At 40.9% G+C, this 27,773-nt stretch overlaps 1 pseudogene; it reads left to right on the forward strand.

The window, feature by feature from the left end:
• Positions 1–3,860: 3,860 nt before the first annotated feature.
• Positions 3,861–21,249, forward strand: LOC104036212 (putative tRNA methyltransferase 9B; annotated as a pseudogene).
• The last annotated feature ends 6,524 nt before the right edge of the window (positions 21,250–27,773 follow it).

Genomic DNA, 27,773 nt, shown 5'->3' on the forward strand with positions numbered 1-27,773 from the left:
CAGTCACATTATAATGTTTGTGTATAAGGTGGGATAATGATGATGTATAATGATGATGGTGCAGGTGGCACAGAGAGGCAGGAGAATTAAGCAGGCTTACAAAATGTATTGTCACAAAAATACTTATTTAACCAATGGGAGGAAAGGACCGCCATCTCTTTCATAGGTATTAGAAATGGCATGTTCCTGGAGTTGTTGGTTTTGATTTTCAGCTACGGTAGGCCAGTTGTTATGTCATTTGTTGGCACTAATTACTGCAAGACTTAAGCTAATCTTGTTTCTGAAGAAGCCCAGCTCAGCTGGGCAGCTCCAGCTTTGTCTCTCGGGCCGGTGGCAAGGAGGGCTCGGTGGCGCTGGGACACATCTCTGAGCCAGCCCCATTTCTCCTGTGCTCCCACCACCTCTTCCATGGGATGGTCCATGTGGACGGGGCTCCGGAGGGGCTGGAGGGGCCTTGGCAGAGCTGCTCGGAGCTCACCAGGCTGAGCTGGGTGAGAGCCACTGCACAGCCCCTGGCAGCCCGGTCCTGCGGCTGCCTCCACAGCTGCAAGCACTCAGGGGCAAGGGGAAAGAATAGGCATTTTTTAAAATCAGAAATTACTCATTACATCTGGGAGCTGTCTGATGACACATCCTTCTAGAAGACTCTCCCTGTCAAAAGCAAGCTTATTGCCAGTTCGGTTTATTCTCTCCTATTAGGTTGAACCACAGAGCAGCTGAGTTAAATTGACATCATTGGGTATTACCCAAAGAATGAAATTATTTAGAGTTTCTTTACATTTCTCTTTAAATTCAAAGATAAATTTAAGGCACTCATAACACAGCAGAAGCCACCACGCCACAGCCAGAGGATGAGCTCCTGCTCTGGATGCGGGAGCCAGACCCGCCTCCACCAGCTGCCTGTGGTACCCCTTGGGGAGCGATGCTGTGGAGTGTCAGGGCTCCCCAAAGCGTGGGGCACAGCCTGCACGAGGCTTGCATCCCGCATGAACAGTCAGAGGCTTCACAGTGTTCAGGAAGTTAATAATCGCTTATGAACTCAGAAGTTTTTAATGGTTTTTAAACTAAAATTTAATTTTGCTTTCAATCAAGTTGTGTCAAATTTAGCTTAAGATTAGGTGGCAGGCAGTCAGGCTGAACTGCTGCTCTGTACCTCTTCATTTTGCTTTCCTACCAGCCCCAGATGAATAGAATTACTTTTTTAAAAATTTGCATAAAGGTAGGGGTGAGTGTGCTCAAAAGAAAATATCTGCATTCCCCAAAGCCTTTGTTATGTGAATAAGCAAACACCACCAATGTAAAATGCCATTGCGTGACATTTGCAGCACTAAATATCCAATTTTGTGTTGGGCAGAAAATTTTTTTTCCTGATCCCTAGCTTGATTTCTAAGTTATTTTCTGGCTTTCCTTGTGACTAGAGAAAGGATGTTGGGGATGATAAACTGGAAAGTCTTTGAGGTTCAGAATGGCATGTGTAAATGTTTGAACCTCAGTCAATCCCCCAGAAATTATTTTCCTGCAGGCTAGATTGGTGGGCATCCCTGTTTGCTTTTTGATTTTGTTTTTTTTTTCCTTGCTTCTGCAGTGTGGGTCATAACCAGCTTCCTAGGGTTGTCTGAACAGTTTTACTTAGTAAACTTAGTGGCTGTGCCCTCAAACATCTCTCAGCTCTCTACCTCTGGTGCACTGTGTTTTATGCGGTTTTCAGCCTGTTGTACTAAAAGCATTAAATGGAGTGTTGACAAGCATTTTGTGGTTTATGGCTTGGTAAGCATAGGAGATGAGCATTCACTGGAGTCCTCTAAGCAGAAATGTCCGTAGCATGACTGCTGGTGATTGCTGGGGACTGACCTGACTGGTCTCTTCCTCCAGCCTCCCCAGAAAAGCGTTACTTTCTTGTAAGAAACTTACAGAATATTTATTATAATAATGCCTTGCAGAGTTGGACTTTTAAATTCCAGAGAGTCCAGATGTCGTGCTTTAACCCCAGCCAGCAACTAAACACCATGCAGCCGCTCTCTCACCCTCCCCCCTGGTGGGATGGGGGAGAGAATCCAAAGGGCAAAAGAAAGAAAACTTGTGGGTTGAGATAAGAACAGTTTAATAATTGAAATAAAATAAAATATTATAAGAATAATAACAACAATAATAATACATGGTGAAAAGGAAAACAACAAAAAGAGGAACAAAACCCAGGAAAACAAGTGATATAACAGCTCACCACCCTCCAGCCAGTGCCCAGCCCGTCCCCGAGCAGCAATCGCTGCCCCCCGGCCAACTCCCCCCAGTTTATATACTGAGCATGACACCATATGGTATGGAATAGCCCTTTGGCCAGTTTGGGTCAGCTGTCCTGCCTGTGCCCCCTCCCAGCTTCTTGTGCACCTGGCAGAGCATGAGAAGCTGAAAACGTCCTTGACTAGTGTCAGCACTACTTAGCAACAACTGAAACATCAGTGTGTTATCAAATTATCTCATACTAAACCCAAAACACAGCACTATGCCAGCTACTAGGAAGAAAATTAACTCTATCCCAGCCAAAACCAGGACACCAGACTGTTTCCCCCACTCTTGGAGCTACCATTTTAAAACAAAAGATGCTATCTTAATTCTAAGTGGGATTTAAACATAAATGGTACATCTGATACAACTTTTTTGCTCCTGTTCCAGAGGAGACACTGTTTTACACACGACTCATGATGGGTTTTTTTGCATTTAAACATTTTTTTTTGCCTTAGTTTGAAAGGGTGTCTTACGATGTGCTTTCTCTTGCTAGATGCTTTCATATGCACCTTTTTTCTTTTCCTGGTAATTAAGTGTCTCAAGCTGGTAGCAAGTTCCAGACTGTCCCTCTGCCTAAGTGAGCTATCCTGAGTGTAAGCCTAGAGTTAAACAGAAACAGCTCTGTTCTTTTCACTCCTGTGATCTTACATCAATTCACCAGTTATTATTTCCTCTTGTCAAATGAAGCAATAGCAAAGCTTTGAAATGATGTTGCGGCTTTTCCAAAGAACAATTTCCCTCTCCTTCTCTCACCTCCTTCTGCCTTTCCCTCTATATTTGATAGTACATCAGCTTCCTCTTGAAATGATCCCCAGTAGAGCACTTCAGCTATTTCAACCAGGGTTTTTCTGAAGGTATTTTTTAAAAAGTAGCTTCTACAGCAGAGTTTGGTTGTAATGAAGAACAATAAAAAAAGCCTTCTGCCTTGGAGAGCCAGTCTTGTACTCACTAATGCATGTGGTGAACTCTTTGCTTGGAATATCCCCACTGGATTTGGTCAGTGGTATTATTTGCACACACAGAGTTATGCACCTGTGTAAGTGCTTGCAAGGTGATGGCTTTACACCTCACTAGAAGCTAAAAAGATATCCATTTCTGTGCAGGAGAGACTAAACCAAGACAACTCATACTGTCATTTTTTTTTTTTTTATTATCTGTGTGTCTGAAGCAGCTGTTATTTAGCAACACATATAATGAAGAGAACAGTGAAGATCTTCCAAAGAATTTCTTCACCCCACTCCAATACTTGTCATCACTTTGATCTAGGCGGGATATTCAGGAAACTTGCGGTCTGGGCAATTTCACAGTGATGTGATATGACAGAAGACACCAAGGGCTACAGGATTTAATCCTAGCAGAGTTTTTCAGATTAATAAGGGACATAACCAAAACCCCTCCAGAGTTAGTTTCTTGCTGTTACTGCAGGATCGAATTTGGGCTTAGTCTGCTGCAGTGTTTCTCTCTGATGTAATTGCCGAGGAAATCACAAAACAATAGACTTTTGAGTTGACCGGATTTTAAATGCTTATGGGTTTGAAAATAAGGACCAGATAAGGACTGTATCAGGAGGCAGATTAATGGCCAGCCTGCAGTACAGAGATCTTGGGTGAGGTGCTGTCATTGATACCTTTGGCTCAGAGGAGAAGTTATTCTGCAAGGAGTTATTTGCAGCATACGAGTGGAGCAGGAGCAGCCTGTCTTGGTGGCCCGAATCTTCACATAAATCAGTGGAAATCCTGGCATGGACAGCATGTGTTCAGTGAAGTTCACGATTTTTACAGCCTTTCTGTACAAATCTTTATGGTGAACTGAACAATGACTTAGGATGCGATAGGCTATTCACAATACCACAGGGTTTTCCTGGGGGCATTGCTAATCCCCGTGCACCAAGCCAATCCAGAACAGCTGAAAAAAAAGGATGCTTGGAAAGCTGGAAAGATTTTTGATCACAGTAACACACAGTGTCAATGAATTGTGCAATGGGAGGTCTGTAAGCATGGATCTTTCTGGGTGCTGAATGAAGCGGAGGAGAAATGATGCCTCTCAGAGCTTTTGTTTCAGACTCTGAGCAGCTTTTGGTATTCATCATCATTGTCAGTTGCTGTTCTTTAAGATGTGTCTGTAAACAAAGGACTTCTTAGAAAACATCTTTTTCAAGGGCAGACTGAAAAAGGGTGGAAGACTTTATGAAGCAAAAGTTAACAGCTTCCAAAGTATAACAATATAAGCAAGTTAATAAACATTGAGTGGTAGGTCATAAAATTCCTTTCAGATTTATATAAGAAAACAATACATTGTGTAAAATCATAGAATAAATGACCTTTCTTCCTTTAAAAGCCTCAGCAATTTCTCTTTAATGGCAACATAGTATTTGGAAATACTATTTCCTAAATAAACAATGTAATACTGCTTAACTTAAGGAAATGTACTTTGGTAACAAGAGTTTCAGCACTTGTTTTTCTCCCTTCCCTTTCTCTAGGACAGTTGCACTGCCTTCAATGAGTTAGCCTAGCCTTGGTTGTGGTGGAGAAGGAGGTAAGCCAACTCGAGAAGGACCACGTTCAGAGCGTATATGAGAAAATTGCTCCTTACTCAATGGCGCACACTACAAGGCGTGGCCAAAGGTGCAGCAGTTCATGTCGGAGCAGGAACCAGGCAGCCTAATTGCTGATATTGGTGAGTGGGGTTGTTTATCACAGTGCTAATGACAGTCTAAGTATGTCCTCTCTTTCTATCAAGCAGTATTGTGGCAGAAGAGTTTGGAGCTTGTGAATCAACCTGGGGAATCAAAATGGCCAGACTGACTATCAAATTTGCCTTCTACTTTGCTCCACTATTCATAGGTATATGACAGTAATTTGACTTTTCCCAGGATCCAGTAGGTCAGCTAAACCGAAGCACTAAACTGAAGCTAGATTTGTTAAGATATCATTAGTAGATGCTAATGTTGTGTGTTAGTATGATAATTCTGGAATTTGAAATCTTGTTTGGCTCTTATAACACATACTGTGTGTGGCCAATTTGAAGCAAGTATCATGACACTGTCTTGAGTGCTTTGGAGAACAATGTGTGACAGTTTTTAATTCCCTGAAGGTTTGAGAATGTCTAAATGGTACGAGGGAAGCCTCTGTACTGGCTTCAGCCCCTGCACCAGAAATGGATACATGCTGGTTGCTGAAATGAGATCTGGGCATTAACTCATCATTTCTACATGTTTAGGATAGACTTCTAAATAGCTTTTTGGACCCATAATCCTTTACAGCAACATATATGTGTAGTCTCCCCACTATAGCATGGGAACATTTGTGAAGGAGAAAAATTGCTGAGGGTTGGGCTAATCACACTAACTTTTTGGGTGTCATTCAAACTTTACCATATACTTTTCTCAGTTTTTCACAGTCTAAATGCTGGGCACTGTATTGCTACCAGATCTTGGCAGATTTTGCAATGTTTTCAATGTGAACAAATAAAATGTGTACAAAGAACCAGCACATTGAATTTTTACTGATGTCACAGACTTTGGACTTTGTTAACACTAATTTAAGCTCAGGCTTGGTTTCTGGGCTTTGGCCTGCAGAAGCTGCTGGCACACTCTTGTGTCCGTGGCCAGAGACAAGTTTCGTGCAAGACACAATTGCCAAGAGTGGTGCCATAGCACTTGAGAGGAGTCTACCTGCAGGGCTCTTCTCTGCTCTTCCATCCCTAGGAAGCAGCCTCTGGAGTTGGATTAGAGGAAATGTATTTAATAGCTCTTGTTTGGTTTATACTGGAGCCTTTCCTTCCAGAAGTGAAAACCAGAAAAAGTCCTGGAGTTCTCTTCCAGTCAGAGCTCCAGGGTAGTCCTCTTTGTGCTCTTTCTCCTTGGAAAATAGAGTCTAATATTAACCAAGTGCTGGCATCGTTTCACAGCACCTCTTCTCAGCTGTTGCTGAAGTCAGGCATGGGAAGGACTGAGAGGGCTCCAGCTTTTCTCTGGATATTTTTCCTTCATTCCTGGGAGATGGGATCAGCAGTTAATATTAGACAAGCAGTTAGGAGCAGACTCCTATCTGCAGCTCAGCAATGATTCATCTCCCATTCAAATGGCATAACAGATTGATGGGGCTGGGAGGCTCCTTACTGAACATAGGGATCCACACAGGGTTTCAGAATAGGTGCTATGGGATGGCTGTAACCTAAATATAGGGACTTAAATATTTGGAAGGCTCCAAAATAACTATAATTTTTTTTAAAAAATGAATTAGAGAGAAAATCTGGGCTCTGACCCAAGCTTAATGTTTAATGTAAGCATAGCCATAAACAGGGTGTGAGCTAAGGTCTGCACAAGATACAGCATATTATGCTAGCCCGATGCATTTACCTCCCTGATCTTAATCTGAACTATGATTTTTATGATGCAAGTGAGTAGGCAAGTTTTTAAAATTAATAATCTACTTTAAATTACTTTGTGTTAAGATGCAAATAATTCTGCAAACAAATTATCAAAAATTTAGATAAGACCCGTTTTACTGCTGACATTAAAATCATTCTTATCTAAAGATGTCTGCCTTTATTTCAACACAAGAAGTATTTCAATTTGGGAAGATGTAAATTTCCGTGTCACAGGCTCCATTATGGAAAGGAAACTGCGTGGAGATACCAGAAAAAGAAACTCAACTGTTGTCATGGTGACAGCAATTAGCAGCAGTTAAAACAGCAAACAATGGATTTAATGGTTTGGTCTAATAGTGACTTAATTACTTAGCAGTCTAGTTTGTCTATCAGCATTTCAATACACAGGAATAATTCAGTGCTGTGCTCCCACTACATGGTGCTTTCACTTAGCATTTTGAATCTATTACAAGCAGAATTGCAGTAGCATCATTACCATAAATATTTTTTATTCCATATGTGATGGGAAGGCCAAGGTAAATGCTCTCTAGCACTCCCACTTGAACACCTCCTGTCATGGAGCAGAGAGCCTGCTAGACAGAAAGGAGCAGTCTGTGCTCATTGTATTGTGATGGTAAAAAATAACCTGAATTGCACTGCAATTGTATCACCTCCTTTAAAATGGGTGGAGATTTTCAAGCTATTAGGCCAGTGAAGGGCGTATATCATGGCTTATTTTCTTTTCTACAGACACCAAATGTCCGCCTTTCTTTCTCCTCCTCATTATTTCTGTAGGCCGCAGAAATGGCAAATACCTTCACATCAATTCTCAAGTCTATAAACTGGGTTGCGACTACTGTTTCCCATTGGTGGAATCAGCACAAAATGAAGGCCGTGAAGTAATGGTATGCCATAGCTTGTATCTGCCTTAGAGAAGTGAGTGCTTTGATGCTGTCCTGTCCATTGCTGGTAAGTTCTGTGTACTGCCAGTGTCTATAGGTCAGACCTTTAAAGGGTCGAAAGCATTTAGTCTCTTCTAGGTTTAGGGTTTTCTCAGTGACCAACAGCATATTTTGTGGTTTGTAGACCAGGTAAATCTGTATTAACACAAGAAATGTATATTATTGCAAACAGTGAAAAACTGCAAAATGGGTCAGTCACATAGATGTGAGCTGTTTTATGCTGGTCCAAGCACAACTAAAGTATAATGTGCAAAACAGGAAAGGAGAGCCTTATTTTTGCCTTATTACATGGCAGAAATTTGAAATGTTGGCTTTATCAGGAGGAAAATACAACAAAACTTGCTTAGGAGCACTGAGCGTATTCAAAGCGCAGTATTGAATCCTTTTGCTCCTTTCCAAATGCTGTTTTTTACTCCCATTCTCCATGGTTTGTCAGCTAACACAATCATTTTTGTGCTGATGAGGATGACCATGACACTGATCCAGCTGGAAAGTGCCAGCAAAAGGAAAGGTTGCTTTTAGCCGAATCAGTTACCCATTGCTTCATTGCAGAGAGACCTGTTTCAGCAAGAGCAGGGGATAATGCAGAGAAAGAACAGGGAGCCAATGACAAAGCAAGCAGAAGTGCTTGTTTCAGTGGCACGACTGCTTTAAAATGTTCATCAAATAACCTCAGATTTAATTTCTTGTAAGATTTTTCCTTTTTGTTTAGTTGCCCTTTTCAATGTAACTTAATGATGGAGGAACTACCTGTCTTTGCCACCTTTAAAGCAGACATTGAATGGTAGCCCTTTACTTTTTCACTTTTAAATTTTGAGGGTCCTTTTGTTGGTTTTTGGGAGTCTTGAAATTATTCAACCACCTTTTAAAAGTTAGGTATTAAGCTTATGCTGATTAAAAGTTGGACAATACTGTAAATAAAACAAATTACAGTGCTCAGCAAACTTGATTTTCCTTTTCTCAACCAAAGGAGTGTGAAGGTCTCTAAGCCTTGTTAAATCAAAGTGAAATGTTAATACCTCACATCTCTTGAAGTTAGCCTTGCACAGCCTCTTCTCCATGTCTCAGGTGACCTTTCTTTAAGCCCTGAAGAACTTTACTTTTCAAGTCCAGGTCCATGTCATATAATTTGACATTTGATGGAAATTTGAGATTGTACAAGGCTGTGAACCATGCTCAGGTACACCATGTGAAAATCTTTCAGTCATAATTTCAGAAACGTACCTGATAGCTAACAGTCCTTATTATTGGGGTTTTCCATCCTTTGCCCAGATGGAGTAATAACCATCGTGTGCCCAAAGCTGATTTAGCATTCTCTGGAAATCCAGGGTAAGGAAATGAAGGACAAGCCAGATTTGTTGAAAAGGGTATGTAGCATTGTTCAGAAGTTGTCTGACTCAAAAGAGTCTGTGCCCCAGGAGTACTTGTGAACAGTCTACAGAAAGGCAGAGTAGCTGGTCCGAGGTTGCTGATGGAGATGCAGAACTACAGACCTCCCCATCCACAGCAAGCTGAAAGCCCTGTTTGCATGGCTGCTGCATGAGAAGCTAGAATTTGTGGGGAATCCAGAAGGACACTTAGGAGACAGGTAGAACTGCATGGTTATGGACTGTGGCCCTTTCAGTGCTCTAATATGGTTGCAAATTACAAAGTTATTTCGGTTACAGCCTTTACCATCACAGATCATGCATGGACCATAGTAATGATCCTGTTTCCTTATTATTGCTGAAAAATATGGTTCAGATGCATTATAAAGCTTCAAATAATGTGTTGAATTATTATATATACTATAGTATAATACTACTATAGTACATATATACTATAGTTTGGGTAAGCATGTGTTCTGTTAATCTTCAGGAGATTGTCAAAGGAGGCAAGAAATTTCTGGAGGTGTTCTGAAGCCAGGTCTGTAGTAGGAGATATTGGCAGAAGAGGAGTGTCAAGCCTAACTTGATGATTTTTCCTTGTACTCAACGCCTATTGCATATACATATATAATGAAGGATTTTTGCCAGTTCCATGAACAGAATAACCTATACAGACAAGAAACAAATCTAGACATGGTATATCAGCAAAAGTTTACAATGTGCTGCTTTCAAATACTTTACTTTCTGTTCAAGGGGACAAATTTGCCCTGTGCATATGCAATTCATTCCACAATGTTTTCACGGCCTTAAGAAAGAAATCATACTCACTTTCCCAGTGTATTCATAACATAATTTTATTTGAGATTTAGTATCACCGAACAACAGAAATCATCCCCTTTGCCATATACTGATGGTTTTGTTATTGTTAGCATGATGAAGCTATTCCTATATTATTGAAATAAGTAGGATTTCTGCCACGCAGTAACAGAAAGAGGAATGGCACTCATGTTTCCACTTTGGCTAAGGAACTGTTCCGAATCATAATTCAGGACTGATTTTTTAGCATGGCTTTTCCGCTGTCAAGGTGGCTTTCTCCTTTATGTGGAAAGGTCATGTTTTGTGTTAATAAAATCTTGTACATGCTGAGTTCTTGGACTCTGAGATGGGCAAGGCATAAGAAGCAGCTTTTTCTATTAATTTAGGTAAGTAATTTCTTTCCTCCAAATGCAAAGGTGAAGACATCACATTTTCCTCTCCTATTAAGAGTCAGATACTCAAGTCAGTAAAGTTATTTTATATTACTGAAATATCTGATCTGACTCTTCATCCCAGTGGGAAAAAAGGGTTCCTGGAGTGAAGTGCATCAAATGGCTTTCCTTGGTGTTAATACCAATATGTGAAAATTAACTTCGCTTTAATCTGTGATCTCTTAGTTATGTGGTAATTTAACAGAGAAAGTGAAGGGAACCTAAGGGATGTAAACCTGTCTAGTCCTCTAATTTACACTGTCTGAGAAAATGGTCTGCATAATTGCAAATAGTATAATTCTTAAAGTTTACAAGGTGGAAGAGTCTGTTGGGGAAAAAAGAAGTCCAAATAAAAGGTCCAGGAGAGTTTCCTTACTATATAAGGTTCTGTCTTTATGATAAAAATCAATGAGACTCTGAGCAAAAAGAAACCAAGTGTTAATATCAGATCATATCAGTGTAGTTATATTGCACTGTTGTGCCAATTAATATGGGCACAACATTTCAATGCCATCGTGACATAGTTTCTTTACCCCATAAAGAAACCTCATATTTCTGTGCAACCTTGGTTATTTCTGCATAACACTGAGTTTTGTCAGATAGGTATATCATCACTACCTTCCAGTTCTCCTAAATTCTGTTTTTCCTAAGGATCAATTGGGATTACATTCTAACAGTTTTTTAACTTTTTCCAACAAAAGGGCACCGTGGTCAGAAAATTATATTCCCTAAAATAAGCAATATTGAAGGCACAACAAGCAACCTGTCCCAGTGGAAAGCAGAATATAATGAGGTCTGGTATGACAGCATCAGGAACTATTTAATGCCATAGAAATTGAAAAGAAATCATCAAAAACCATGACTATCAATAATTATAAGGGATGGTGTGAAGAACCAAAATCAGGATGACTACAGCGTAACATGAATTAGAACTAGGATAAGGTTTTATAAATGCATACAAAGCAAGAGGAAAACAAAAAGGAAAGAAGAGCAAATACCAGATGACAGGGAAAGTTGCATTTTTCTTTGCTCTTTACAAAAAGTTGGTAGTAGTCATCAATAAGTTAGTAGAGTTTTAACCAGAGGACAGGAGTTTTTAACCAGAGGACAGGAGTTTAGACTATTAAAAGGAAATAACATCTTAAAGAATATTTAGATAAATTAGGTTACACAAATTGTTAGGAAATCATGAAATTAATCTGAAACTACTGTGAACTAGCAGATTATCTTTAAGATCTCCTGCAAGTGAAGAAAAGCAAACATAGTACTTGTTTCCAAAAGAGAGAGAAAGGACATCAAGAGGAAGCCAGCCTAACTTAGATTTATGCAAGGATACTAGAATAAATAATTTAAATAACCCAGTTTAAATAGAATAAATTACTTAAACCTGCAGAATACTAATGCAATGCAAAGCAGTCAACGTGTTTGTCAGGAGCAAGCCAATCTGCTTTCTGTCTTTGACAGGGTAATCATCCCAATAAGCAGGGTAGCAGGAGAAGACATGATATATCCTGACTCCCGTGTCATTGTTGCAAGCAAAATAAAAAGTAAATAGAGCTATGAATATGGAAAAAAATCATTCTCAAAATGGGTCAGTGGTTCACTGTCCAATCAGGACACATTTCAAATGGGATGCTGTTAGGACCCACCCTACATCTGTTTCTATGCAAAATTTTAATTAACAACTTTGATGGCAGGCTAGAGAGCATATTGAACAATTTGTGAATGGCTCCTATGTAGGAAGAGTTGGAATTATTTTGGAAGATGGGATTTGACATCCAAATGATGGAGAGTTGTCTGAAATCAATAAAAAGAGATACAGAAACCATCGAGAGGGACGTACCATGCTTGGGAAGGAAACATCAGTGGACAAAGTGCGAAATAATGGCCGAGCAAGATGGACCACAGGCCAAATACGTGAGTAGTGTCATGCTGTTACAAAACCAGGCAAATACCTGTCTGGGGTATGGTAACAGAGCAGTTTCGTGGAAGGCAGAAGAATAAGTCACTCTCCTGCACTTGGTACTTTTGAGATCCTAAGTGGAATATCATATCTGCTTTTGGGGACCATGCCTTAGAATGTTTGCAATCAATATGGAGCCATTTTAAATAACTGACATTTAGAAAATCTGAATTATTGGAGGAAACTGAAGGAATTGGGTTTGGTTAGTCAAGAAAAAAAAAGAAAGAGAAAAGACTGAAGGAAACATAATAGTCTTCAAATACATAAATGATTTTTACAGAAAGCTGACATTACTTTTACATAGAAAGAAAAAAAAATTATCGTCTTAACCTGCAGCAAAGGTTATTTACCTCAGATATTAAAAGGCTTTTAAGACCAGGTTAGACCAATTTGGATCACCTTTGGGCCAAGTATTTAATTCTGCCTTGGAGCTGGAAAATGAATGACCTCTATTTTTCTATATCTATTTTAATGTAAAGGCCACTTGTCCTTTTTGAGAAAAATCCATTGACCCTCCTATTTCCAGTTGCTGTCTGATGTTAATACAGCTCCTCTCACAGCGGCTAACTCTCCTCCCTGATGGAAGTCAGAGGTGCAAAATACTAACAAAGTCTGAATATTGCAAGAGGTCTTGGAGATAGAGGAGAAATGCCACGCATGGTGGGATTTTCTGGTTTTGATGAGGCCACCCACAGAGTACCGTTGCTTCTTCTGAGGCATCTGCAAGTGCTGATTTCAGCCTTGGTCTCACCACTGCTACTGTTTTATTTAAAGGGAATAATACAGTTATTTCTAAGCCAGTAATCTCAAATTCTTAGATATGTGGAGGAGCTCCATAGGATAGTCGGAGCCTGTGGTTGACACCTGCAGGCTTTATCTGTCATTCACATGGTTGTTCTCCCTGGGCTTATCAGCTGACAGCATTGTCTGTTGGTGCAATTCTCACCAACAGCAAGGAGCCTGATTTCTATCTCACTTAAGTCAGGAGCTTTGTGTTCTTTGCATTGATATTTTCATGCAAGATATGACTGATTTATCAAAAATATCTGAAGTTTGTTTCCAGTGGATGATATATAGTTATCTCAGGATGGGGTCAGGTCAGAAAACTTGACTCCCTTTTTTTTCCCTTAAAAAAATGTGCATCAAAACAGAACGAGCTCTACCCCTTATGGTCCCCTCTATTGCTGCAAGTTACTGGGGTGCAGAACTGGTACAAACTCCAAACAGCCTTATATTTAGTTTCATTTTCACAGTAGCAGCCAGCAGCCTGCTCAGCATTTTTAAATGTAATTATTTATTCTAGACCACAACTTGCTGTCGGTGGTCTTATTACTGTCATTATGTTGACAGTGTATCTGTTTTAAATCTTACCTGTATGTTCTTAACAACATGTTACCTGGCTGCAAGGTCTTGACCAGGTGTTGGGTGTCATTAAGAGAGGTGACAGCTTGTCACCAGCTGCACAACTTGCTCATGTATGGCTGTTGTCCTCTGCTCTCTCAGGGCGCAGAGCAATGTGGATGTGATTTTGGAAGGAGGGATGGCTGAGCAGCTTCCACATGATGCTTTTGGGTTTTTGCTGTCACCTGACAGCAGGCTTCCAAGCACGGGGTTTCATTCTACAATACCAAAAGCTTATTGTCCTGCTGAGTAAGACACTGAGATCCCGAATAGATCCAGAATAGCTTTCAGGCACCCGACCTGGGTGTACATTTAAACCTTCTTCACTAAAGATCTGTAGTGCCGAAACCTCTTTTGGGGTTGGTGTCTGACAGAGCATTGCAGAGATTTTGCTTTTTTCCTCTTTCCAGTGCAGCCAAGTCCTCAAGGCATTCACCAAGAAAGTGGGAGAGCTCAATTCACCTCCTTCCTCAGCCGGAGGGGCTTCAAACCTGCATTTCCAATACTTGGGGACTTGGTGGAGAAAACCACCACTTGGAACCTGCAGACAAAAAGCCCAAAGGAGGTGGAAGAGGAGCCTAATCCTGTAGCCCAGCACGTAGGAGCGCACCCAGGAGGGAAGGAAAGAAGGCAGCTACCTGTGTTGTTTCCTTTATATGCAGTGACTGACTAATATAAAGTGTACAAGCAAGATTAAATGGTGCTCAAGAGCAGACTGAGCCAGCTCTGAAAGCCCACCAGGTGAACCCCAGAGGTATTACAGCAGGTGAGAATGGAGCAGCAGCTCCAGACAAAGCCCTGCTGCTCTGCGTGGGAAGAGGGGAGGAGTAATTCCAGCTCGGAGCAGGTGACTTGAGGATGGCATGAAGCAAAGGAGGGGAATGGCTTGAAGAGAGCTGCTTCACCTGACCTTGTTTTATTACCCTCTTTTGCTGATTTTAGCTATAGATGTCCCCAGTTCTACACTGCTGTGAGAAGCATTTCAGAATTATCCTTAACATAAACGCAGGAATAATCCCGCTGAAACCAGTGTAGCTATTCAGATGCTTAAACTTAAGCATATAATTATATTCCTGAATCAAGGCTTTAATAAGTTAATTAAATTTCATAATTATAATGATTTTTATAAAGGCAGCATCCTCATTTGCTAATGCTAACCACAAATGTGGGAAAATTAAAGGAGGAACAAATTTTCTAACCTAGAGTAATTAATGCGGTTTGTTTTTAATAGGAAAAGTTTTTAATGGAAACACTGTTTGAAGTAATTATTTTAAATAATTAAATAAATTCTTTGGTATATTAGTATTTTTCCTCCCCTTTTAATCTTTGATTCCACCATAATGAAGAGAATAAAATCATATTTAACTTAGAATCATGCCTTCCATGTATGTTCCAATTGTTCTTATTATTAGAGCTGACAGAGATAAAGTGACATCTGAAGTGTATATACAGTATATACAAAAGAGTCTCCAAGATAAAGATTCTGTGATCCTTAAATACTTTCCAAATGTCTCTGAAGGGATTTAACTTCAGTAAAGAAAATTGACAGAGAAAAGCAATTTCTGATTACACAGATTTCTTTTTGCCATTTAACAGGGCTTAAATTGAATCACTGACCTAAAATACTCATTTTGAAAATGACTTCTCAAAAAAAAATTCAGACAAAGTTGTTGATGCTTTCAGTTTTGTTCTCTGAAGACAGCTGAATGGCACAAAAATGTATCTTGCATTGTCTGCTTGTTCTAAATAATCCCTTTTAGTAGGATTAGTCACAGTATTAAATTAAGAGAAGGAGCAATTAATTATATTCTTATGAAATGAAGAAGAGAAGAATCTTTGAAATGTTCTCCCTTCCTCCTCGCCCCCTCCGTTTGAAATCTAAAATTGCATTATGTCTTTTTCAGTTATGGAAAATGTTTCGGTCCTCAATTTAAACAGAAGTGGTGGGAATGAGCAATACATGGCACAAAATTAATTTGGATTGACTTTTAGGTACGCTAGGGGAATGTATGGCCAAAATGAAAAGGAATGCTTGATTCATAACAACTGCTAATCTATGAAGCAAGGCCTTGCTGCTGCAAAGAGCTGTCAGTGGTTTTGGACAAGCACCTGTGCTCAGCCCAAAGAAATGTTTTTGTGCTTAGATTTCTTTTTTGCAATGGTTTGTTTGGATGTTTAAAAAACTGAATGTGGTCCTACCTGTCCCAATCACCATTGCATGGTGTTGGTTAGTATGATAATGATACAATGTTCATAAAAGCCCTTTTTGTAGTGAACTTAAGGGTTTTTTCTAGCGTTTGTTACAAGGGCTGCATAACAGCTAAAAAGCTCTGAATATTCTTCTGTGCAAAAAAGCATGAGGATAAACTTCTGAAAGAAATGATAGTAGGTAGGCAGCTACAGAGGAGAGCAGTGTAATAATAAGGATGTATCACTAACTGTCCGATAAACGTGGGGAAAGTGACCACAGATTATTAAGAGAGATTGCGAGGGCTGTGAGGGCAGAAAACATAATATTGAGAAACCGCAATTATCCATATGTAGGTTGGGTAAATGATACACAGGGGCACGAAGCCTCTTGGAAAGATTAATCTGAGAACCCACAAAAGGGAAAAAACTCTTATTAGTCTGAAACGGTGCATCAGGCCCACATCAATAAGTAATTGTGCAAGAACCACATTGTCTCACTGAATTTAATGTGACCATAATCGAACCTCCTGCTAGGAACAAAAATGCTTTCAAAAATCCACTGCATAAAAGTTTACTGCCAAAAAGGAAAAAACTCTTAAGGAAAATTGAAGGGGAAAGCCAGAAGGGTAAAATGCTAGCAGATGAGTATGGAAAGTGGTGAAAGACGCAATGTTGAATGCTTAGTGTAGGTGTATGGCACCTATAAAAAGGCCGCTGTTCAACAGATTCCTATGTAATTTATAATTACACATGGAGTGAATAGGCTAGTGATAAAGTTTGCTGGTGACATAGAGTTATTCAGGATTACTGACTGCAAAGAGTTGCAAAAAAAATCTCATGTGAAACTAATGACTGGGTGCAAAATTGCAGAAAAGTACTTGTGGATAAATGCTAGGTAATGTGCACAGAAAAATATAACTAAGTGTACAGGCACAGTGGTACCCTCTATTCTTGTTCAGGAAAGAGATACTGAAGTCATTGTCAGACTCATTTTCATTGCCCTGAAAAATATTAGCTCAGTGTTCAAACCTGGCCAAAAAAGTATTCAAATATTAAGAACAAAAATTAAAATCCAGAAGAATGGTAGAAGATATACTGCATGAAATTCAGGTTTTCTCCATCTCTAGAAGGATATAGATGAACTAGTAAATGTCCTTATAATCATCAAAGGTACAAATTGTTTATGTATGAGGATAGATTAATGGGCTAGGGCTCTTCACCTAAGAAAAAAAGAGTATCATCATAAAAGTATCATAAAAGAAGTGTATACATCATACTGCTCCTGAGGGAGAGGAGGTTAGCATCCTGGAACCCACAAATGACATTAAATTAGTGAATAGGGAGTAAATTTCTGTGGTTTCTTACAACAGGAGAACCACAGGAAAAGACTTAAAACAGAAGAAACCATTTTTCTAAAAAATATAGAATTAAATTGCAAATTCCTTTGGCATGTGAATTTGTGTAATCAGAAGTCCAAGAAAGTATCCATGGAGGACAGATCCATCACGGGCTATTCGATACAAGCTCTGGCCTGTGACTGAGGAAGCTCTTAGGCTGCTGACCATAGGAGGTGAGGGGAGAGAGCATCACTATGCTTCCCTTCTTTCTTTCCCAAACATCTGGTGCTGACTGCTGCCACAGCCCCGCGCTGGAGGGATGTTTGCTGTGACACAGGATGAATTTCCTCTGCCTTGATATTGTTTTCAACACCTGCAAGCTTCTGTATTTACTGTAATTTAGGACAAAACTAATTTTCATTTAAAGTACCAGTCGTTATGACAAATGCACTTTCAAGCATCTGGACCCTTTTATTTGTAGTGTTTGGATGGTGGGAAATCACCTTAAAATACGTCGAACAGCTGGTGAAAGATTTTTCTAGGGGTGTAGCACTGAAAGACTCCAGGGAGACCTTATTGCAGTCTTTCAGTGCTTAAAGGGGGCTTGTAAGAAAGGTGGAGAGAGACTTTTTACCAGGCCCTGTAGTGACAGGGCAGGGGTAATGGTTTTAAACTGAAAGAGGGTGGATTTAGATTAGATATTAGGAAGAAATTTGTTATGATGAGGGTGGTGAGACACTGGAACAGGCTGCCCAGAGAACTTGCTGATGCCCCATCATTGGGGGTGTTCAAGGCCAGGTTGGATGGGGCTTTCCACCCAATCTAGTGGCAGGTGTCCCTGCCCATGGCAGGAAGGTTGGACTAGATGATCTTTGAAGGTCCCTTCCAATGTAAACCATCCTATGAAATATCACCCCTAGTGCCATCTTAGTTGTCAGTATGAGAGGAGCTGCAGGAGAAGCAGATTTGAGCCATTTCCACCGGAGGGGTGGCAAGCAGGCTTATGTCGCTACTGGGCTGCAATCAGGCCCTTGGCGAGTGTTTGTGCATCACTGCCAGCTAACGTGAGCCACTCCATCTCTGAAACGGCACCTTTACTGCACTGTACAGATTGTTCAGTTTAAACAGTTTCAACATACAAGGAGTTTTACATCAAGGAAAAGAAAGAAATGATTTTTTTATAGCCGCCTGCTTTAGGTGAATGTGGCTACCTGGTGATCTTGGAGCCTGACAGGTTTGGCTTTGATTAAAAACAATTGTGTGCAATAATTTGCACGATAATCTGTGATTTCAGGATAGTGTGATGTTGTCCCATGCAGATGCTCTGTTTCCTTGAGTTTTGCATTTTTAAATGCAATACATCATCCATAGCTTTTAAAATTATCTGACAAATATATCTTGAAAACACTTAAGGTTTTGCTCAGTGTGAGATTTTATTAATACACTGTAATTTCTTAAATGAAACTTGATGTCTTTTTAATTAAAAAGGCCATAATATTTCAATGTTAATGTCTCAACTAGTGCTAGAAGACCTGAGCTTTTGGAATTGATTTCTGTTCATCTCAAACAAGTGACATCTACAGGCAGAGAAGCTGAATAACTAAATGTTAAAAGACCCTATTCCTTCAAAGCTTGCCTTTTGATCCTCACATTGCTGCCGAGGCTCTGAATGCATCATTCATTGCAGGGAGAGTGTTTTCCTATCAGCTGGATTGCATGCTGTTATTCTTTTAATTGTAAAGTGTCTCTTTTTCTGCAACAAAATGGATGTGATGGTGAATGGCTGCCCTGACAGACGCAGAAAGGCTGCAGATACAGAGCTTCTGCTAGCATTTTCTATACTTAACATTTCTAGAAAGAATCAAAAGCTTGCATCTTTTTTTCCTTAAAAGATCTGTTATTTTTCTGTGGAAACCAACACCTCAACAGCTTAACCAAAAACTGGTTTATCATTGTAACCTGAAGTGGTATGTGTAGAAATATCTGTCCCAGCTGGCACAGGCATTTTCACTGAGGAAATACAAGGTTGGATAAATATCACTAGTTCTATTGCTTTTCATTTTCAGCATCTTTAATATGTGCCCTTTCCTTTCCAGCACTATTCCAGGATTGTTTCCTATTCTTGTTTCTCATGTAACATTCATTTGATGTAGCTGAAACTTTGCTGAAGTCCCTGCTGTGCACCAAGACTGATCAGCCTCGACGTCTGTTTTGAATTGCTCTAGAGCTGCGCAGTCTGACAGCAGGAGCCAACCCGCAGAGCTGCTGTTCGGCAAATTCCTGCCAAATCCGGAGACCAGTTGCCCTTTTTTTGGGGCAAAAATTTTTATTGAAATGAGAGTCAAATGTAAATGCAGTTCTGACTAAAGCAAAGCTGTGCTGCTTGAGTTTTGCCATCATAACAATGAGGCATTCTTTATCAAGCAAGAGTGAGATTATCTATTTATTTGTTTTCATGATATATGCTTGTTGATAGCAGAAGTAGACAAATGCTAATTGACTAAGTGTCTTTCACCCATAAGTTCATGATTTAAATGCATCCCAGGCTGTGACTGTTCATTTTTCCTGCTCTGTTACTGACGTCTGTCAGTAAAGGAGGAAAAATGGAGAGGCAGTTTTAACCTAGTCCATTTTTAATGGGTATCATCAGCAGGATCACTAGCACAGTTGTTGCAAAGACCATGTGTGGCTTCGGTCTTTCAGAAGTGCTTCTTTCAGGCTGCAGATGAGCATTAGGTGAGGGTAAAAAAGGGCCAGGTTGCTTTGCCACTGACCAAGTGGTAGCTTTTCACTGAGAAACCAAGACTGTTGTGTTGTTTATTTCCGATCTGAAAGATGTCACTTGTTTCAATATTTCTAAATTCTGCTGTGTTTTTAAAATAAGTCAGTTATGAACTCTTTTCACATGTTGGAGATAGTACAATAATGTGTAGCACAATGCAAGATGAATGATGTATTCCTGTGGTGCAAACCACCGGCTGCCAGTATGTCAGAGCCAGTCCTTGTCCTTATACTCTGTATTCATTAGTGCCTCGAGGGACACTTATTCACCTTATCTGTTCTGTTCTAGTGATTCACCATTTTTCAACAGGAGAGAGGCGCATGCGAGCAATAAAAGAGATGGCTTGCATCTTGAGAGTAGGAGGCCAGATAATGATATATTTGTGGGCAATGGAGCAAAACCAGAGAAGATTTGAAAAGCAAGACGGCTTTGTTCCTTGGAATCCTTCACCCCCTTCCTGCTCCTCAGGTGAGCCTTGCTCATGTGGAGTACAAAAATCAATTCCTCACAAGGACAAAGAGCTGGCTTTGAACCAGCCCAGTCGTAAGTTGGATGGGACTTCAGAGGTACACAGGACAGCAAGGAGCTCATCCTGTGGAGGGGAGAACAAAGCACCGTGCACGGTGTTAGAGAAATCTCTGAGATGGTCTCTGTTCTCAAGATCACTTGACTCGATGTTAGATGTGGGTGATCAGTGGCACCAAGAAGAGCTCATTAGATACTGCAATTACAGTGTTCAGCTGAATGAATTAAACAGAAAAAAAAAGCTGAAAAAAACCAGAGAGTATGGCTTTCTGAAATGCACTTCTGACTTTTTTCTACATTGCAAACAGAGTTTTGCAAATACAACAGCTTTTGAAGTGGCTGTTAAACCTGCACTGCCCATGTCACGCTGCTTGAAGGCTTTCAGAAGTTGCTATTTAGAATTAGGGCAAGCAACTGTACAGCTCCCTATGGCTGCAGATTCTATTCATGGTTGCAGCGGAGTCTGTTTACCTGACCTGATTTCACATCAGAAAGAATTAGCTGTCAGACAACAACTTAAAATCGACCGTCACCCGAAACAAGGAGCTTTCTGCCAACCTCAGAACAAAAGGAAAAGAGGCTCTTCTCCACAGAAAGAAGTCAATGAGTGCACCCTGACCATGCAGAGAAGACAGCAGATGGGTCCTGGTGGGGCGTGGTTGGGGTACTACTACATTTTTAAAGAAGGGGAGCTGGCTGAGCTGATAGAGCGTCACATTCCTGAGCTACATATTACTCACTCATACTTTGACCATGCCAATTGGTCCGTGATCACAGAGAAGACTGAAGTGTGGAAGATACAGGGGAAATTTCCTGATTGAAATGCACAGAGAATACTTCAGGGCTTCCTTCCTTTTGAAAGCTCAGCGCCTTTGAAAATCTTTCCTGAAGCTTTTTATAGTCTTGAGTTTGTTTTGGAGGAGAGGGGGACATATGAGGATGAGAGTGCTTTGAAACTCTCAAGTTCTGTGACTTTGTTTTCTTTGATTTTGTTCTTAAAATACATCTTTATTGAAATTTTTTTTTCTAGAGTTATTATTTCAGACTGAGCACATTTTAGCACACTGGTCCCTTTTAATAAACAACTGCCAGCTGTGTTTTGTTGCTTGAAAATGGGTAAAATACAGTTGGAAGGTGATTGCTGGATTATTTTTTACATGTGCATTAAAAGTCTTTGTTATTTGTTTATTACTGTATAATCATTCATGTCAGCTTTTTGTTTTAAAATGTATTGTACTCTGCCACTTGATGTAACATAACACAGGAAGTAATTGAAAGATGCACTATTTTACTACAGTTCACTTTGTCAGCCTGTATGATACTTCTAGTCACATGAGGCAGTCTTTTATGAGAATTACTAGGTGTATAGAGCCCTCATGGCAGAGGCAGTAACTCATCACGTTGTCATAGTCTACAGATCTTTTTCATTGCCTTGTAGCAGTCACAGCTGAGAAAGCAAAGAGACATTTGCCTCCGTATATGCCACTACATGACCCCCCCAAAATACAGTTTTAAAAGTGAGCTTTGCATGTATGCTTAAGCATGGATCACTCTTTCTCCCTGTCAGCAAAACTGAAGAGTCAGAAGGATGTAATATCTCATTTAAATCTGTACGGTGAATGAGCATAGCACAGAAAAGTGTTCCAGTGACCGCAAGTCAACTGAGAAAATATTTGTTAACATCAGCGTGCAATACTAATGCTTTTATCTACATATTCGCCTTTTGCAAAGAAGATCAGATTCATTATCCGATTTTTATAGATAAAGAAGTGAGGTAATTAACTTTGCTTAAGGTTGCAATGTAAATATTTGGTAGAACACCAAACAAAAATCCCAAGCAACACGGCTGCTTTGCTGATGATTATTTATGTGCTAGGGAGGTCTGTCTGTAATTTTACTTCCTGCCTTGTTTCTGTGGATTTGTGAATCAGCAAGCCAGCGATCAAACTAGTTTTCTGAGAAATAAGCCCCTGCATGTTCTTTAGTGTCTGTCGGTAGCAGATGCATATCATGTTTTCAAACGTAGCATGGAACTGTGCAGTAATCTGAGGTTTTTAATGCAGCTTTAATTCAATTTGGATATAATATCTGTAATCACATTTCCTTTACTTCCTCCCATGGAGTTCATGTTGGTGGTATCATAGTACATCTTGTATTTTCAGGTGGAAAAGCTAGAAGGGCTAATCAGTCTCCTCCATCTGTAATGACTGCCTCTGCAGTGCTCCTTTTTTTCCCCTAAATGTTAGTATCGTTGTGCAAGTGGAGAAAATAATTTTCAGTCACAGAATATTGCTGCCGTTCAGCTCTGACGACACCATTCCCTTCATTTTGTACACTTTTTTCCATTGCCAGAAGAACTTGACAGCATCTCCCTATTTTTCAGCGCAGCTTCAGGTTGCGCTAAGCAGCAGCACCATGTTGCAGCTCTGAGCCTCTCCATCATGTCTGCTCCTACGGTTCAACAGGCTGTTAACCCACACAACGCACCAGAAAAATGCCTTTGATAGTAGCTGCCAGTCCTTGCCCTCAAGCACACCTGATGTTTAGTTTTCTTGGAAACGAACACAGGTATTTTAACTGAACCTGACTGGTCCTCTTGGAAGGGTTTAGCCTGCTCCAGCATTCCCTGCGCAAAAGGTGCTCATCATCTCCAGTTCTTCCCTAGGGTGCAATGACACACCACTAGATTTCTCCTAAAGCTGACACCCCTGGTCTGCCTGCTCCGGGTCAAGCGTTCCCAAACAAGATCCATGTCAGAGGGACAGTACTAGCCTAACTAGGAAGGAATTTTAATCTCTGGACAACTGTCAGCGGCTCTGAAAGCAACCCTCCCCTTCAACAAGGAGTTAATGTCCTTGTTTGGAATGAAACAACCTGTGAAGGCCCACTTCTTGTGTAGCAAAGTGCTGCCTAAGGCATGGGTTAGACCTGCTTCCACCCACGATGGCTTCCACTCATGATGGCTGGCCCTGGAGGGCTCTGAGTGCTTCCTGAGATGAGAGCAAATTCAGCCTCTTGCAAATGAAGCTGCCACAGGATGAAGCCCTAACTGTGCAGGGAAAGAAAGTAAAACATGGATTTGGTTGGAAGCATCATGTGTTAATACTTGCTCACATTTATGCATGTTGCAAATGTTACAGAGCCGTAAACTCTATTTGAAATTCCCATTTTGATCTGGATGCCAGTAGCAAAACCAGGACTAGGTTCATTCCTTCATTTCTACATCACAGTCTGCATTTGTAGTCGTCAGGGTAGGCACTGCCTTGTGCCAAGGGATATAGCAGGGAAATGCTCTGCACTCCTGAGCTGTGCTTGGTCCTAATTTGTTTTCCTCTTGTGCTCTCTGCTTTTTTGAGCTGGATTACAATTTTCTGGCCTCCTTTAGGCATCTAGAATGCAGATCTGTAAGTCTAGCTTTGTGCTCCATATTGCCTGTGGAGTTAATAGCAAGAAATAGGCCCTTTAGAGGACAAATAATGAAATGCACCTTGAGCAACTATTTTGATTAGAGGGCTCATGTTCTGCACCTGCTCATCTCATCGTGGCTTGTGGAGGTATGTAGGAATCATTTGAGTTCCAAAGATGGAAAAGAGGAGCACAAACAAAAGCAAAATCAGACAGATGCTTCCCCCACTCCACATTTTGGCCAAGCAGTGCTGCCTACATATCCCTATTTTATAGGAAACAGGCAGAAAAATTCATTGTTAAGCCAGGGAAAAAAAAGGCAAAAAGCAGCAGCCTAGCTCAGCTCTTCCTTACAGCATCTACCACTCTGAATTTATGGGCATTCAAGGTGTCACCTGTCCAAGGGACACTTTCAGAAAAGCTTCCAATGTCTGACACTGTCTCTGATCTACCAATGATGATCACCTTTACAGATGCTAGTATTAATAAAGCCAATGTCTTCTCACTTTTTCCGATTTGCAGGTCCCTAAAAATTCACCGGTGTCAGAGATTTCTCAATTTTCTCCACAGAAAGTTGGTTTGCCATTCCTAATTTCTTTTGTGGAGCCCTTGGAAGTCATCCACAGCCATCCTGGGATCCATGAGCACAGCCTGGGGTCCTCTGCTCAGTGCTTGCTGCATTAAGCACTGTCACATCGAGTCCCACACAGCCCACGTGAAGTTGGCACAAGTAGCTTCAGCCAGTGCTGCTCACATCACCAGAGCTAAGACACTGTGAGCATCTCAGTGTTTATCCTCCTTTGGCGTAAGCAGGTTTGATGAGTGTGAGTCTATCATAAAAGATTTTTGCCCACTGGGAAAATGTCTTTCTTCTAATTGTCTGCTAATTGGCAAACAGCTAATCCCACTTATTATCAAAAGTCTTTCTCCAGAGAAAACTCAGCCAAGAGTTTCATAAATCCTTTTCCCTCATCCCTTTTGATTTTAAAAATTGTTCCAAGTATCATTTGGTAGCTATCACCTAAGGAGGTGTTCTGTTTGAGTTAATCAGCTCCTGCAAGGTTATGTGATCTATTTGAAAGTGCCTTAGCCAGCATGTTGCCTTCTGTCTTAATTAGTAATTACTGGCCTAAAATTGTCACTTACCATAGGCATTTGTACTGACCTCTCAAATTAAGATCACCCATGAAATTAAAAGTGGAAGAAGCCTATTGGGTCACTTACTCTATCATCCAAAGTGCATTTATTATTCATGGTATGTGGCAGGGAACACAAGTGTAGGGTATGATTGAGAACACTGCAGTTAACTCGTCTTTGAAATGTAAATACAATTAATGAATATACCTGTCTTCCCCCAGGATCTGTCCTTGTCTGCTTTGTCATTCTGACTTCTTTCTTTCTTCTCTTTGATGGGGCTCCTGATTTCTTTTCCTTCCTTCTCACTCAAGACTGAAAACAACATTTTGCAGGATTCCAAGTGGCAAAAAGCACAGAAAATATTCCGTCGATTCCTCAAAACGTGCGCTTTACTAGCTTGCATTTCAGATCTCATTGTGACCATGACTATGCTAAGTGTCGCCTTCATAATTTGGCACAACAAATCATTTTACATGAACATACTACTGCAAGTTTAAAAAAGAACACCAGCTTGCTTGCAGTGAAAGCCCACGCTGGCAGCATTTAGCTATACTGAAACTGTGCCATTCACGGGCTGTCACAGACTCCCAACTAAAAGCATCACATTTAATACAGCAAAGTAAATTGTAAAAAATTATGAAAATTTAAAATTGTAAAAGAAATTTTTGGGGAAACACTGGGTCACTCAGGAGAGGGAGCAGGATGGTAGATCTCCATCTTGGTCTTCAATTGCCCAGTACCCAAACTCTGCTCTTTGTAACTGTATACAGAGGCTTGAAAAGAGGTTAAAAAAAACCCAAAAAACAGGAAAGGTATTTTAACAATAAGCCAGGCCAGAGCTGCAATAGCGTCTTTATGGGAACACGAAGAGAAAAGGCACCTTCCACAAAACCCATCTGGCTAGTAAAATGCAAGCTTCCTACTGATAAAGCCCAGCAGCTTTTTTTTTTTTTTCACCAGCACTTTCCCTTCACCCCCATATTCAGATATCTCTACATGGCTTTTTAAATTAAAATTGAAAATGTCTTCTACTGCACCCTGCTGATCTACTATGTGTTGGAGCACCACCTCTTCCAAGCACAGGAACGCTCATTTCACATGCAGAAATTTGAGCAGATGTGGCAGAAGGCCAACACAGCTGAGTGGGGATCTCCTGACTAAGCTCAAATGTGTAAAGGGAGGTTCCATTTAGAAATTTTTAGAAATTAGAAAATTAGAAAAAAGATTTTTCCCTATGACAGCAGCAACCCGGTGTGGCTGGACCTGCTGGGAGCCGAGGGTTGGACAAGACAACCCCCAGAGGTCCCTTCCAACCCAAAGCACCGGAGGCAGGAGGCAGACCTTGTCTTTCATGAAAAGGTTACAGAAGAGCTGTTATCCCAGGCAAGGCTTGCTGGCCACAGCCAAAGAGACTGGAAAACAGGTACATGCTGGGGCCTGGGGGCAAAAAGGGGCAACTCTGGTGCCAGACTGGCAGAAAAGGAGCTGTAAGGAAGTTTGAGAATGGGAAGATTTAAGACTGGTTGGGGGATCACAGCTATTGAATTTGGAGTGTCCTCCTGGAAAAAGGAGCTCTGGGACACTAGGGAATAGAAGACAGCAGCTCTGGGTTGGGAAGCATTGACTGTGCCAGGCAGGAGGACCGGGGCATTGGTGGCTGTAAAGCAGGGCGGTTGGATGGACACAGCAGCCTGGAGCTTCAGGGAGGATGAGAAGTACTGGGGATATGTGAAGATCACATGTTTTAGGGCAGGGAAACTTGTAGAAACTGCCTTTTCTTTTCCTGTTCTTGGGCATATGGTAGCCATAGACATATCCTAGGACTCCTCCCCTCCTCAGTGCCTTCTCATCCACCAAACCAGGCTCTTTTCTTTGCTGTCCTTCTAGCCCGTGAGCCTTGGCTGCAGTGGACCACATCAATGAAAGAGGTGGAGTTGCCCCCTTTTGAGCCCTGCCAAACCCATGGGCTGATGGGGAAGGCAGGTGAGTGAACTGGATTTGAATTACAAATATTAGGCAGTAACTAGTTCAGTGACCATCATTTTCAGAAATTACATTCAATTTGCCCTTTTACTATTTAAAGAGATTCCAGTGTTCCTGTTTCCCTCAAATGCAACTGTGCAGACGACTGATTCAGCAAATCTTGCAGGGTTTCAAATGAACAGTTGGGTGGGACAGACAGGGACACCATCAGACAGATCAGCCACTGATACACAACAGAAATTATTTCCATCATGGATGAGGCAGAATTTTAACAGCTATTTTTAACCTCTAACTTCCCTCCTAAACACATTGCTAGGCAACAGTAAAATGCATTAATAACTAATATTAAAATAAACCTATTAATTAGAAACAAAATGAATCACCCTAGTTTAAATCTCTTTAGATGGAGCAAGTGCAGAATCCAGGTCTCCCACTTCTGGCTGAGTGCTCCAGCTTTGCACTACAGAGCTCTACTCCACCCTTCAGAAAAGCATGAGCCTTGCTCACCTCCTAGATGGAATATTTCTAGATCCCTGCCTAGGCAGATGGGTCCCAAGCAGCGATGCATCTCCTGTGCAGCTGTCCTTCAAATGTCTAAAGCCACCTCCCTGCCTTGTCTTCCTCTTTCTGACAGCTGACCTCCTCTGCCTGTCTCCACGCACTCCCAAACTGACTTTTGCTGCTTCCACCCACCTTTGTTCTTGGAAATGAATTTCAGATATTTCAGCCTTCTTTGCAAACCAGGTAAGAAGGGGACCTGAAGAGGAGGAGAAATCTCAAGGGCAGCACAGACATGGCTTGAAAGGACCCTGGGCAGAAG

This window comes from Pelecanus crispus, chromosome 1, assembly GCF_030463565.1.
Source record: "Pelecanus crispus isolate bPelCri1 chromosome 1, bPelCri1.pri, whole genome shotgun sequence".
NCBI classification, from domain to species: Eukaryota; Metazoa; Chordata; class Aves; order Pelecaniformes; family Pelecanidae; genus Pelecanus; species Pelecanus crispus.